This window comes from Platalea leucorodia, assembly GCF_965183815.1.
Source record: "Platalea leucorodia genome assembly, chromosome: 3".
Classification (NCBI taxonomy): Eukaryota; Metazoa; Chordata; class Aves; order Pelecaniformes; family Threskiornithidae; genus Platalea; species Platalea leucorodia.
The window spans coordinates 64,757,712-64,770,000 of NC_138825.1; positions in this window are offsets into that span (position 1 = coordinate 64,757,712).

The following is a 12,289-nucleotide window of genomic DNA, read 5'->3' on the forward strand; positions in this document are numbered from 1 at the left end:
ATGTTGACGGCTCAGCCGAATTGCAGCTTTGGGAATTCTTATCTATCCTCAAATTCTTATCTTTAGTTTCAGTTGTTTATATTTCCTGCCTTCCTGTCTACAGTGCTTATCCAAGTTTATTGTTCAGTTTTACTAGTCCTTGTTTAACAACTGCTCCTTTACACTCAGGAGTTGGCGGTGCTTCAGCAGTGGGTGATTTCTCTGTTTATCTTTACCACCTCATTCAGGTGTTAGAAGTAACATGCTAACCTTGGAACAGTCTCAGCAATCCCAAGGCGCAAAGTTTCCCCATACTTTTGCTGTTCCTTTTTTACTTTTGTAGCAACCTTGTTATTTGTGGCACAGTTCTGCACTAGGCATGATTATTGCATTTCTCTACTTGTGTAATTTTAAGCTTGAGTGGCAGGTTGCTGGGTTTTTTTGGTGTTTCTCTGATCCACCCTAGGCAAAAAAGGGTTAATTTGTCTCAGTAAAACATTGACAGTCACCAGGGACTGCTGCGACTGAGATGAAAAACAAGACTGCACCTGTATGCTGGCAATTTCAGATAGATTCTGGTCAACTATTTTTCTCTAGCGCTTTGTTCTGCCAGCTGCCTCAGTGCTTTGGATGCAGGTGGAAGGATGGACTTTGCTATCTATAAAAAAATTTAATGGTGAAGACCAACTTCCGCCTCACCTCCCCGGGGATCAAAGTTATTGCATTGCCACATAACATGGCAGAGCAGGCAACAAAACAGGCAGCAGGCTGCATGCACCTAGCCACCACGGGGAGGTCTCGACTTGAAAGAAATAGCTTGAGATTTTTCCCTCCCTCCCTTCTTTCTTTCCTTTTTTTTTTTTTTTCCTTCTTTTGAAAGAGACAATGAATGCATGGAAGGACTCCCAAACTGAGTGACTGTATGCAGAAAGGACAAGCTGCCACTGTATAAAACATACCATGCAATATCATTAGCGTAGCTCCTCAACAGAGGACCTGTTGTAGCTCTTCCAATAATCCAATGCAAGGCAAAGGATCGCTCGGGAGCTCTGACTGTATGGCTTGATGTATGCTCACAAGAGAAGTTCTCACAGAGACCCTATAGATTTATGTCATAATATGCTAGTGTATGATGAAAATAAGTAGTCCTATCTGCCCATGAAGGTACCTTCATTGCCCGTTGTGGAGCAGCAGATAATGCACGGACTCTTTGAAGGGGCAAGATCTATTCTCACAACAACACAATGCTATTAAATAAATCTCGTAACAGCAAATTCTGCTTGAGACAACGGGAACTTTCTGGGGCTGTGTTACACTGTGTCATACAATGAGGTCCTCCTTGGCATTTTGACTGCTGTTGTGATAGAAATAAACTATAGTTTAATACCAGTATTAAGAGCTCAGATATTTAAACGTGAGTGGACCATAAGACTTGTAGGATAACAGTCTCCATGAGAGGACTTTAAACAGGGGGAAAAACCCAAAATAGCCAATGGAAAACTTAAAGAGCTATGCACTGTTTGCGTGGGCTTTGAAAACACTATCAAAAGCAAAAGACATCTGATTTTTTCCCTGTTTTTTCAATGATATGAACAGATGCTTAATTTAGGTTGTTTTCTAAGGTTGTTTTACATCGCTGCTCTACAAACCCACGCCTTCAAAGTGCCATAAAAAGGGGGAAAAAATACAGAAGTTGCTAAATGGAGATCAGCGAGTTACAACAGCTGAAAATAACCCACATGCATATTGCAATGAAGTATGGGGGGGCTTTGGAGGAGGTACCTCGGGGTTTTTTTTAATTTTATTTTGAGCTTCCTATGACCTTCTAATGCTAATCTGTCTTTAAGCAATGTATGTTTATGTGCATAACATGGGTAGCTGGCTATGAAATAACTTTTGGTATTAAGAAAGATTAACAAAATCTCACATGTCAAGACATGCAGTACCCCAAAAAGAACGGCTTTTCCTCTTCTCCACCACTGCAGAAAATACTTTGCTGGTTTGCAGATAGATCTCACCTGCCTCTACAGCAACAGGTACCACCATGCTGTGTAAGGCAAAATAGGATAATAGTTGGACCAAGGATCTTAGCTGGCTTAGTATATATACAGTGTGCTCCTACACGTCCGTGCTATTTAGACCTTCTAACATGTGGTGTTAATGCCACATTTAACTTTGTGTAGGAGGGTCTCGCCAATACTCATTTTGCACCACTAGTTTCATATGTAGTCATGGGACATCACTTTGTCCTGTGTGTGTCATGTAATTAATGAATGCTTTTGTAGCTGTGATTGCCTAAGGGTGCAAGTGAGATTCTGTTATCTGCTACGGAGAAAATCAAAGTCTGTAGTATCTTTGCATTAGTGCAACCATTGGTCTAATAAGCTGTATCAGGTAGTCTAATAAAAATATTGCTCTCCCTATAAACCTTGTCTTACTCTGTTGTAAATGAGTCACTTTTCATGATAGCTGATGAGAACTTGCATGTTGCATGGTGCTTGAATGGATTTCTGAGCTTTCTATCCACACTCTGCAGTTTTATCTTATGTTTGGCAGAATATTGACATCATTAAGATAAATGACTCACTATTTCTCTTTGGTTGGAGAGTTACATGGAGCAGTTACAATGCTACTCCTATGCCTCATTTTACATCCAGATGTATTAGTAATAGCTAATTATTGTCTTAAAGACAGGTTGAATTTAATGTGACATTTACAGTTTGTACTTTTTACCATACTTGCTATTTGTAAATAGGCACTTTTATGTTGTTGTGAGCTCATATTTGACATAATTTCAAATTGTTCGCCAATCAGACATGCGTTTAGTGTAAGTGGTACAGTCTGTGTAAAACGGTAGAGCTGAAACCTGAAATACTCTAATCTGTCAGCAAATAGTGGTAACTGAGGAAAGTGAATGCTGATTGCTCATACCAATGGGCAAGTTTGTACCTCAAATGGACTGAGCCTGCAAGGCAAGTGTGATTTTCTGAAGAGAACTTCCTTTTTAGATGTACAGACTTTGGATGGGCCAAGTTAGTGGAGAAGGCCTGAGTTAAATGCTACGCTGTTTTGCTGTTTGTTAGCCTTTCACTTGGTAAAGCTTTGTTTTTAGCCCGTATTGAATGGGCTTGTATGTGAGGGTGCGCTGGGAATGGTATCTAATGGCATGTGTTTTGTAGTGTGACTGCAGAAATATTCTTGATAGACAGGTGGTACTGGACACGTCTGATGATGAGGAGGGGTTTGGTACTCCACTGACTGAGCACATTAATGGATTCCCTAGTTCATGCCTTTGTGCTCTACACATTTTGGTCTCTCCTATGAAATACTAGGATTTTTTCTAGACAGAAATCCCAGGGCTACTAATGTCATCCTTGCCATACTGAAAAATGAAAAACGACCATTCAGTCCTGGATCCCTGCACAAACCTATGCAAGACTTTTTGTATAATGAAATATCTAGTTAACTAATTGCAATAGAACTGTGTTCAGTAATAACCAAATCCATGGCAGTGTATGAGTAGCCCAATGCTGATTTCCAAAAGCAAAAATTACACGATGAATCCTGACATTGACTTAAGATAAAGAGACTGCCATAGTTCTTGGAATACCTAAAATAAGATCAAATGAAGGTATTACATAATTTTTGCTGCCAAAGGTTGATTTTGACTGTCAGAAGACCGCACAGCACAACCTTTGAATTTTTTTCTTTCAACAGTACTCAACTCTGAGGCTTTCCTTGGTGTGGGAAATGCATGTAAATCTAAGTGATATGAAGCTGTATTTTCTTTCAGTCCCAAAGTACAGGGGTTTCTGAAGTACTGAAACAGTATAGAAGTGCTGAAACAGCATAGGTGTTTCTGAAGAAGTTTCACAGATCTCATCCCTATCTTTGCTCCATCTGCAGTTCTCTTGTAATGCTATTGAACTATTCCAGTAGCCTTAATATGTTCAGATATGAGTATGAGGAAAGAATGCTGAGCCTCATGATGAACCACGTGCCTAAAATATAAATAACAGTGTGGTTAGGGAAGCTTTGCCTATATTAATATGCTTGTTCACTTTACCTGTGCTTAACTCAGGACATTCTGCATATCTGTTCATTAAAGGCATTTGCATCATTTCAATTACTTTGCTTGAATGTAAAGTGTTGGTGTAGAATGTTGCCCATCTTTTGAATAATCAAAAGGTAAATTATCATTTAAAGTATAAATTAAAACCTCATTAAGGCTTGGGAGTGAAGTACTTCAAAGTTAGGGGAGTCAGAACTGAGGTTCTTCGTGCAATTAATTCACCCTCCCCTCACTCCCCACTTTTCTGCACATGCATTGTAATACTAATCTTAATTACACAGTCACAATTATGTACGTGCACACACTCAGACACACATTTACATCTGGCTCCTAGCCAGTAGTTCCCATTGCTTCCAACTTGCCTTTACACCCACCTTGCTCTGTATCCCTCCGCATTCATGTCGGGTAACCTCCTTCTTCCCATGTAGGCTCAGCAAGGGGCAGCAGGAGGTCACTTTAGAGACCGAGGCAGCTGAGCTGAGCCACTGTGCCACACCGCACCGGCCCCCAACGGCGAGGAGCAGGGCCACGGATGGCCAGCTGCAGCCCCCGAGCCTCAAATGGGTGGTGAGCGTTGCCCAGGGGGTCTGCAAGGAGTGGAGCTGCCAAACTGGACTGGGCCTCCGGTACTCTTGTGCCAAATGAAATGCTCAGAGGGCATGACCTGGTCAAATTTATATGGATCTTCATAGGAAAAAGAGCCACAAACAACACTCCCGTGTAAAATTTTGAGTCCCTGATCCACAGCACGGAGGCAGGAGAGTTTCTTTTAATTGAAAGCTATGTAAAAATATTTTAACTGGATATCACGGTTTAAGACCAAGTGACAGTGTGGAGACTAAATGGATTTTTAATCACAGGTATATGCAATGCAAAACAAAAAGTCAGTTAAAGTTCACGGACTCATGCTAGCGGCTATGCTAACTAGGCCTACCAGGGCAAGGAGAAACTAGTTTTCCTCAACCTCATTCTCAGAAAGGGCTGAACCGTTTTTGCTACAACTTTTTTTTTTCTTCGATATTTCTCTTTATTTGTTTTCCAGTCTAGAGTGTGTGCTCTAGTCATTCTCCTACCTGTGGTTAGTGTTATTCAAAGAAGACACACTCTAACTGAAACTTTGAGTTCCCTGCAGCTAATCCACTACCACCTTGCTTGTCTGAGAATCCTAAAAATACTTAAAATAAACATGTTTTTCAAGGTGGACAAGGCTGCCTTTCTAAAACAAATGAGAACAAGAAAAAGAAATCTTAGCTAAGAAGAGTCTGGTTTTTCATCAGAACTTTGCATATAGCCAACTAACCTGAAATGTGTTGATAATTTAAGTAAGTAAGTATTTTTCTACTGAAGAACATTCGCCAGGTACATTTTTGGCTGAATATCAGCAATTTTGCGGTGGGGGATGATTGTGTAAGGCACATATGAAGATCAAAATGGTCCACTCTTCCCTATGTGTAGAAGGAACATGTGGCTGAAGTGTCATGTCTGGAGCACAAGTTTTGATTTGTTTCAAATCTTAGCAGTAACTCAAGCACGCCTAAAATAACTAGGGCTCAGACTATCTGTGTTTTGTAATATTCTTAGCAGCTAATAAGTAATCTGCATGTGCTGTTTAAAAACAACCTTGATGAACAATTCTGAAAAATAAAGCTGTGTAATAAATTGTATCAGTCCCAACAAAAATGCAACAGTTGTGCAGCTCTGAAAGCCATGGATTCCCAGATACCTGAACCACGATGGGAGCCCGAAAATTCACAGGATGCCCTGGAGCCCACAATTTTTTCAGTCAAACTTTCTAAATCCTCCTGAAGAAGATGGCTGCGACACAAGTTGACCAAGCATGTTGTCCGATCAGCATGGACAGCTGTGGCTTTAAACAATGACAGCCATTGTTAGGTCAATTTTAAAGTAGGTCCTTAAAGTTAATGTGATTATGCAAATGTTGCCCTAACTACCGTGGCTGTCTTATATCCTTCACAAATGACTGCATTGTCACTTTTCATTATGTGCATACAGTCCTGGTGGTTTGGTGGTATCATTATATCTCTCGGAAATGGACCATGTAAAGGCCATTCACTGTTGGCACTGCATTGTGTTTTTCCCCAAGCAGACCAACCTTGACCCACAAATGAGGGTGGTAGGGATTTTCAGGCCCAAACCTGTGTGTGTTATTCACATGATTGCTCCCATTGACTTGGCTGGAAACTCTTGTATCAGGCATGCAAGAATTAGGTTAAAACATGATTGTGAAATTAAGTCCAGTCCACTCTAAACTGCAGTGTATCTGTACAAACCTCTGACAGCCTAACTTCTCACATAAATGGCTTTGTGTGAAATCACTTGTATCATAAAAATTCAGAAATTAATCCATTATTCACTGGGGAAAAGAAAACACCTCGGACAACTTCAGTGTATGTTTTTCTCCATGACGTCTTTATGATTATTATTATTAATTTGATTTTAATCATGAAATACCCTTTTACAGAAATCTGTGATCACAAATGAGGAAGCTGAGAGATCTCAGGATCCATGTGTTCTGGAAGGTGGCAGATTTCAGACGACTCATCAGTTGGGGGACATGACTGATTTCAGACTCTTGGTTGCATTGCTTTCAATGAAAACCAGTGACTTGCAGTTTCAGTTCTCATCACAGAAGATGTTCTCACAGCAACCTCTTGTTTGGATCGTTTTCTCTTTTTCTGAGTGGGGAGCCTGATGTTTGTCCGAATTCTGTCTTTACGATTCCTGTTCTGGCAGCTGAGAGTCTCCACGACCCAAGCACATGATATACACCCTGTGACAGATTCAGGTCGCTGGTTGAGATTTGGGCCTCCTCAGTAAAACATCCTTCCTTTATTTTTAGTAGGGTAAATAAATGTATATATAGAGATATATATATTTGCAGGCACTTACTTAATGTAAGTAAACATAAAGGAAAATCATCACCTCCCAGGGAAGTCAATGCTCCGCCTTTGCTGGCTTGCAGCAGCTCTCTAACGAACGCAAACTACCTCAGGAGATTCAGGGACTTGGAAACTGCAAGGGCAAGACATTGTATTGCTCGGTTGTGTTATTCTACATGCAGCTTCTCATAACATCCTCATCACTGTAGCACCTGAACATTGCTCCAGAACTAGGGTGACCTGCCCTTTGCCAGCTTGTGTGCACAACTACTAGAAAACCATGAAGTCCAAACCTACCTGTGTAGCAGTCGGCCTCTCCTTCTGCCCCAAAGCTCGGTTCTACGGGGATGTTTGGTTTAGGATATGAAAACCTGCTTTGGCATAGCAGGGCTGAAGTTGTAGCACCTTCAGCATCAACTTCGAGAGTGCGGGAGCATGTTGTGGGATATCGAGCCTTCTGGACAACTTCCTGTGCTCTAGACAAAAGCTGATTTCTGTTATTGGAAATCCTTTGAAAAAAGTCAGTTATGGGTGTTAAAGAGGAAGGAAGAAGAGCTTGTACCACTCTGACAGTTAGGAAGGCAAATCAAGGTATCATTTAAAATTTCACATTCAATCCATTCAAGCTGTCACATAAAAACCTCATTGCTCCATTGATCAATTGCCAGAGAGGATGGTAACAGGTATTTTTTGGATGTCAGACAGACAGCATAGCAAACCTCAGCAGTGACAACTTAACAATGGGGCGGGGGGGGAAATCCAGCAGCTTATTTTAATCATCATGTAAGCGAGTTTGCTGCTTTGCGATGCCTGTGGCAAAATCGCGGGGCAGGTGTGTGTCAGGTCGACTCCTCTCTTGTGGCAGTGAGGCTTTTTTTTGAGATCCAAACAGTAGCTACACCAACGGGATGCAATGAAAGCCTGCGCTAGGAAGCGATGGTTTTTAGAGCCGTGATGGAGGGGTGACTATCACATCGGTTCTGTAGCTTATCACCGTATGAACTGTGTTTGTATTTGTTATGGGTTTTCTGTTAGAGGATGTGGCCACAAATCAGAGGTTGGCAAGGAAAGGATTACTCTAACCTCTTTGATTAGAGAAAGTTAAGGGTGTGCCTGTGTCAGCGCTAGCTCAAGAGGTCTCCCCGTGAGTTGCTGCTCCTGGGGTCCTGCCGCGGGACGTTCATGGGGCAGCAGGAGAACTAGTCCCCATCCTGGGCAGGTGGGCAGCTGCTGAGAGGGTGCCGAAGCTGAGTGTAACGTGGCCCGTCCCGCCCGTTCCTGGTGGGCCTCTGGCCCTGGGACAAATCATCCCCAGTGAGAGGCTTTTGTGCACGGATGGGGCTTGACCGGAGGACATTACTTGAGATACAACCAGAGCTTGCTTCTCAGTGAAGGTGATCCTGAACCTGGAGGTAACAGGAGCACCGTCATGAGTGCGCGGGGGCCTCTCCTGAGTGGGGGTGGCAGGGGCCCGTCTGCCGTGGGCAGGGAAATGATCCATGCCCTTAGCCCTCACAAAGTGTGGGCTTGGGCTCACTGAGGTTATGAAGACCAGTGACTTTTTTCAATCAGTTTTCAGTGGGGTTTGGGCCAGACCCCATCAGGGGTGTGTGCCTTGGTGAAATGGAGCTGAGCCCGCCAGAAGCAGCTACGGGGGCAGAGGGGATGGCCAGGAGGATGAGCAGAGCTGAATAGAAAAGCAAAGTATCGTCTTTATTACTTCATTGAAAGGTATTTTAGGCCTTTGATTGCAGCAAACCATGGCCGTTTCTCTGTTTTATTCTTAGGTGCAGTGAGGCTTGGCAGCTAGGAGCTATAACCCCGTGCAGATTTCCATTTCCCTGCCGGCAGCACAGGCTAGCAGCGCCTTTATCTGCACAGGAAGGCTGAGCCGGCGCCTCTGAGCTCTCCACCTTGAGCTTGTAGAAACACAGATACCGAAAACCCATCGCTTAAATAGTCACGGCCTCCCTTTGCCTTCAGATAACTCCTATGCTGATGTACGCTGATGAGAGAGTTAATGAAACATTAGAGGCAGCGGGGAGAGATAGGCGCGGGCAGGAAAGCACACCTGCAGGCACCCTTTCAAGACTCTCTTGGGGCTGACTTTATCGGGAGGGCCACGGCAGGCTGGCAGCTGGGCCAGCAGGAACTGGGAGATGCAGAGGTGGTCTCTATGGTTAGTGCAGAAACCTGTTTGGGCAGAGCTTCCTGAAACTTTCTTTTTCGCTGTTTGCGAGGGCTTCTCTGACAGATGTGTGCGCAGAGAGCATCTTGGAGCTGTAGCGATGAGTAGTAATTTAATCAAGCAGTAAAAGTTGTTTCCCCATGAAACGACATTTCCTCAGGTGTGAGTCCAGCTAGTCTGTAAATGTGGATCCGTGCAGTCTGAGAAGCAGAGGGTCTTTTAAACAAAAACCTAAAAAATCAGCAATTGTTCTGATAATCAAATGGATTGGAAAAATGACTTGTAGAGATGTCATGTATCAAGAGGGATTGTGAAAAAAAACAATCACCTGATCACAAATAATTAATGGAAAAAATAATAGCAGAATGAACACGTTTTAGAGTCCTTAACAATGAGCTGTACAACCACTGCCAGCTTGCAAACATGGGTGAAAGCAGAATTTGGACCTCTATGATCTGTCTTCATTATCTTACCCACGTCAGTCACTGAGAGCAAAAAAGTCATGATATTTGCTGGTACCACGGTCTTCAGTGAAAACTGCTGAGACATCGAAGTCAAGTTCAAAGAAAAGAGGCAAACAAAGGGAAAAACTGCGTTTGGTCAGGAAACACGCTTCTGTTTGCATTAAGACATTAGCCTGCTGACTGGAAGATGTGGCCAGTGTCTTCCTTTGGCCGCCCAGGCAAAATGCCACCATTGCTCCCCAGGAACAGCTGGGCTATCAGCTGAATCCACCCATGCTAGGAAACAAGGAGGCAAGCAAGATGCAGACCAGTGCCTCAAAACTGTTCTTTCCTGAACTGAAATATTTTTAACATGCTCTTTTCCATTTTTTGGATGTTTTTAGGAAAAAACAACCCATTTTAAATGGATTTCTAGGAACAAGGGCTTTTTCTGTCCTTTGCCATCACCCCTGTCTCAAATCAGGGCTGAGGCAGAAATGCAATTACGTGGCGTAAGAGGAGGTGATGATTATGATGCTCTAGTCACAACCCTACAGAAACGTCCTTTGCTTATGTGCCTGACTGTGTGGGCTTGAGGGAAGGCTGGTGGCCATTGACTTAGCTGGCCTGGATGAGGATCAAGACTGCAAATACTGAGGAAAAAAAACCCTTTTCTTCTGGCTTTTTTGAAGGATCACTCTAGCTACTGAATGTTCAATGCTGCGCTCTGTGCTTTACCCTTCAGCGGACTTGTTATTTTGGCTCCTAACTACGAAGTCTGCTCTTTCATTCAAGCTGTAATGTTTTTTCCCAAACCAGTCCAAGCTCTGGCACTTTTTCAGTTTAGGCTTACAGCTGTCACATAGGTCAGACCTGTGGGAGTTGAACCCCTGGGACTCTGCATAGAGAGCTGGAGAATTACAGGGTCTAGCTGGGAAACACCTCACGCTCTGGTATTTTCCTTTATTTTTGCCCTGGCTCCTTTGCCTCTTAATTTTTAATTAGTGGCACATGCTGAAATGATAATTTAAATTCTTTTCAGAAATCAAAAGAATTCCCACTGACAACATTATTAAGTTATAATTACAGTGAAGAAAAAAGGTTAATAGGTATTTGAGCCAAATATCTACTCTCGATTAAATGAGAACTTGACTGAACCTGTTTTCCCTTATTTTTGGTAGGTTACTCTAGGTTTAAATGGGTCCAGGATGGCTATCCCTCTGTGCAAAGGGCCACTGCAAGGCCAAACAGCCATCGTCAAGACCTCTTATGTGGACCTGTGTCGGGATAGGTCTCACCTGACTGATGCTCAAGACGGAATTTAAAAGGCAGGTAGGACTTCTCTTGGGCCTCTGAAAGAAAGATGTGTATTTCAGGCGGTAAGCAGAACATGGTCACATGGGGATATTTGTGTGAGAAAGACATGTAGGAGGTGGCACTTTGTTACAAAGGAAACTTTAGCGCGTATCAGTGGGGGAAAAATAACCAGGTTCCTGGGCTACAGCATTCAAACAAAGCCTCTTCCTTCGCTCATGCTGAGCACCACATGTATGCAGAAACATATGCAAATCAGCCTTAATCTACTGAGTGTTTTGCATTTTCAATGAAATGAGGGGAAAAAGAAACATTTTCCTCTGTATTAGCTCTAAGTGTGCCCATGAACAAGACAATTATTGCAATGGTTTTGCATGTTAAAAATGGGTTTTAAAGCAATTGAAGGTGTAGGGGGGAAAAAAAAAAAACAAAACAATCCTTACACTGGGCACCTGCAGGGTGAGCCTCCATGTTTCCCGGCACTGCTCCGCACCGGGTACTAGATAATGATCTGTTTAAACTCAGCCACGCTTGGTGCAGTTACAGCTGGAGCCCTACAAGGCAAGAGCTTTGCCTCGAAGACCTGTTGTAAGCTTGGTGTTTCTTTTTCCCTTTTTTTTGTTCTTTTAAGCTGTAACGCGTTGCTTAAGCTGTGGCGTGCCTCAAAGGCAGACCTTTCCCTCTTCCCAAGTTGCATACCACCCTGTCCTGCAGCGCTCCCTCGCATCTTGCACAAGCGTTTTTACGGTGTGAGCCCGCAGCTTTTGCACAGGCAAGTGCTCTCACAGACTTCCCCTTCTCTGTAATCCATAGCGCCGGGATCCTGCCTGGGGTAATCGCTCTGAAACTACCCCAGGGCTGGCTCTCCCTGGCCCCCCCGCCCCCAGGATTCGGCGAGAGCCCAAACCGCACATGGGGGATAGATGGGAAACACAGGCAAAACTTGGAGGAGGCTGCTGCAAGCACCACTCCCTTCTCACGCTGAAAGCCAAAAGCATGCGAGAAGGGACCCTCCAGAGGGTGAAAAAGGCCTTTTTGCTCCTCCTTTTCTGTGCACTGCATGGCGTGAGGGCCAGCACATGGCTTGAGCTGGGAGGACTAGGCAGGCTGCTGGGGAAGGAGTAAAAAGGACTGGAAGGTGCCTTTGGGGGCTCTCAGCCCATACGTGGCTACGCACGCTTGGAAATAGGAATTGCTTCCTTCATGGAGCTGAAGTCTGCTCTCAAGAATACCAGTCTGACTTTGAAGCTCTTCCATCAGCTTAACATATCAGCACACAATTTATTTTCAAGCTACTAAATAAAATGCAATTCTTTTCCTGGCAGGTTGCATCTTTTTTCTCATTTTTCGTTTTGTTGGCAATTGCTTTTACTCTCTAGCATTGCTGGGGCTG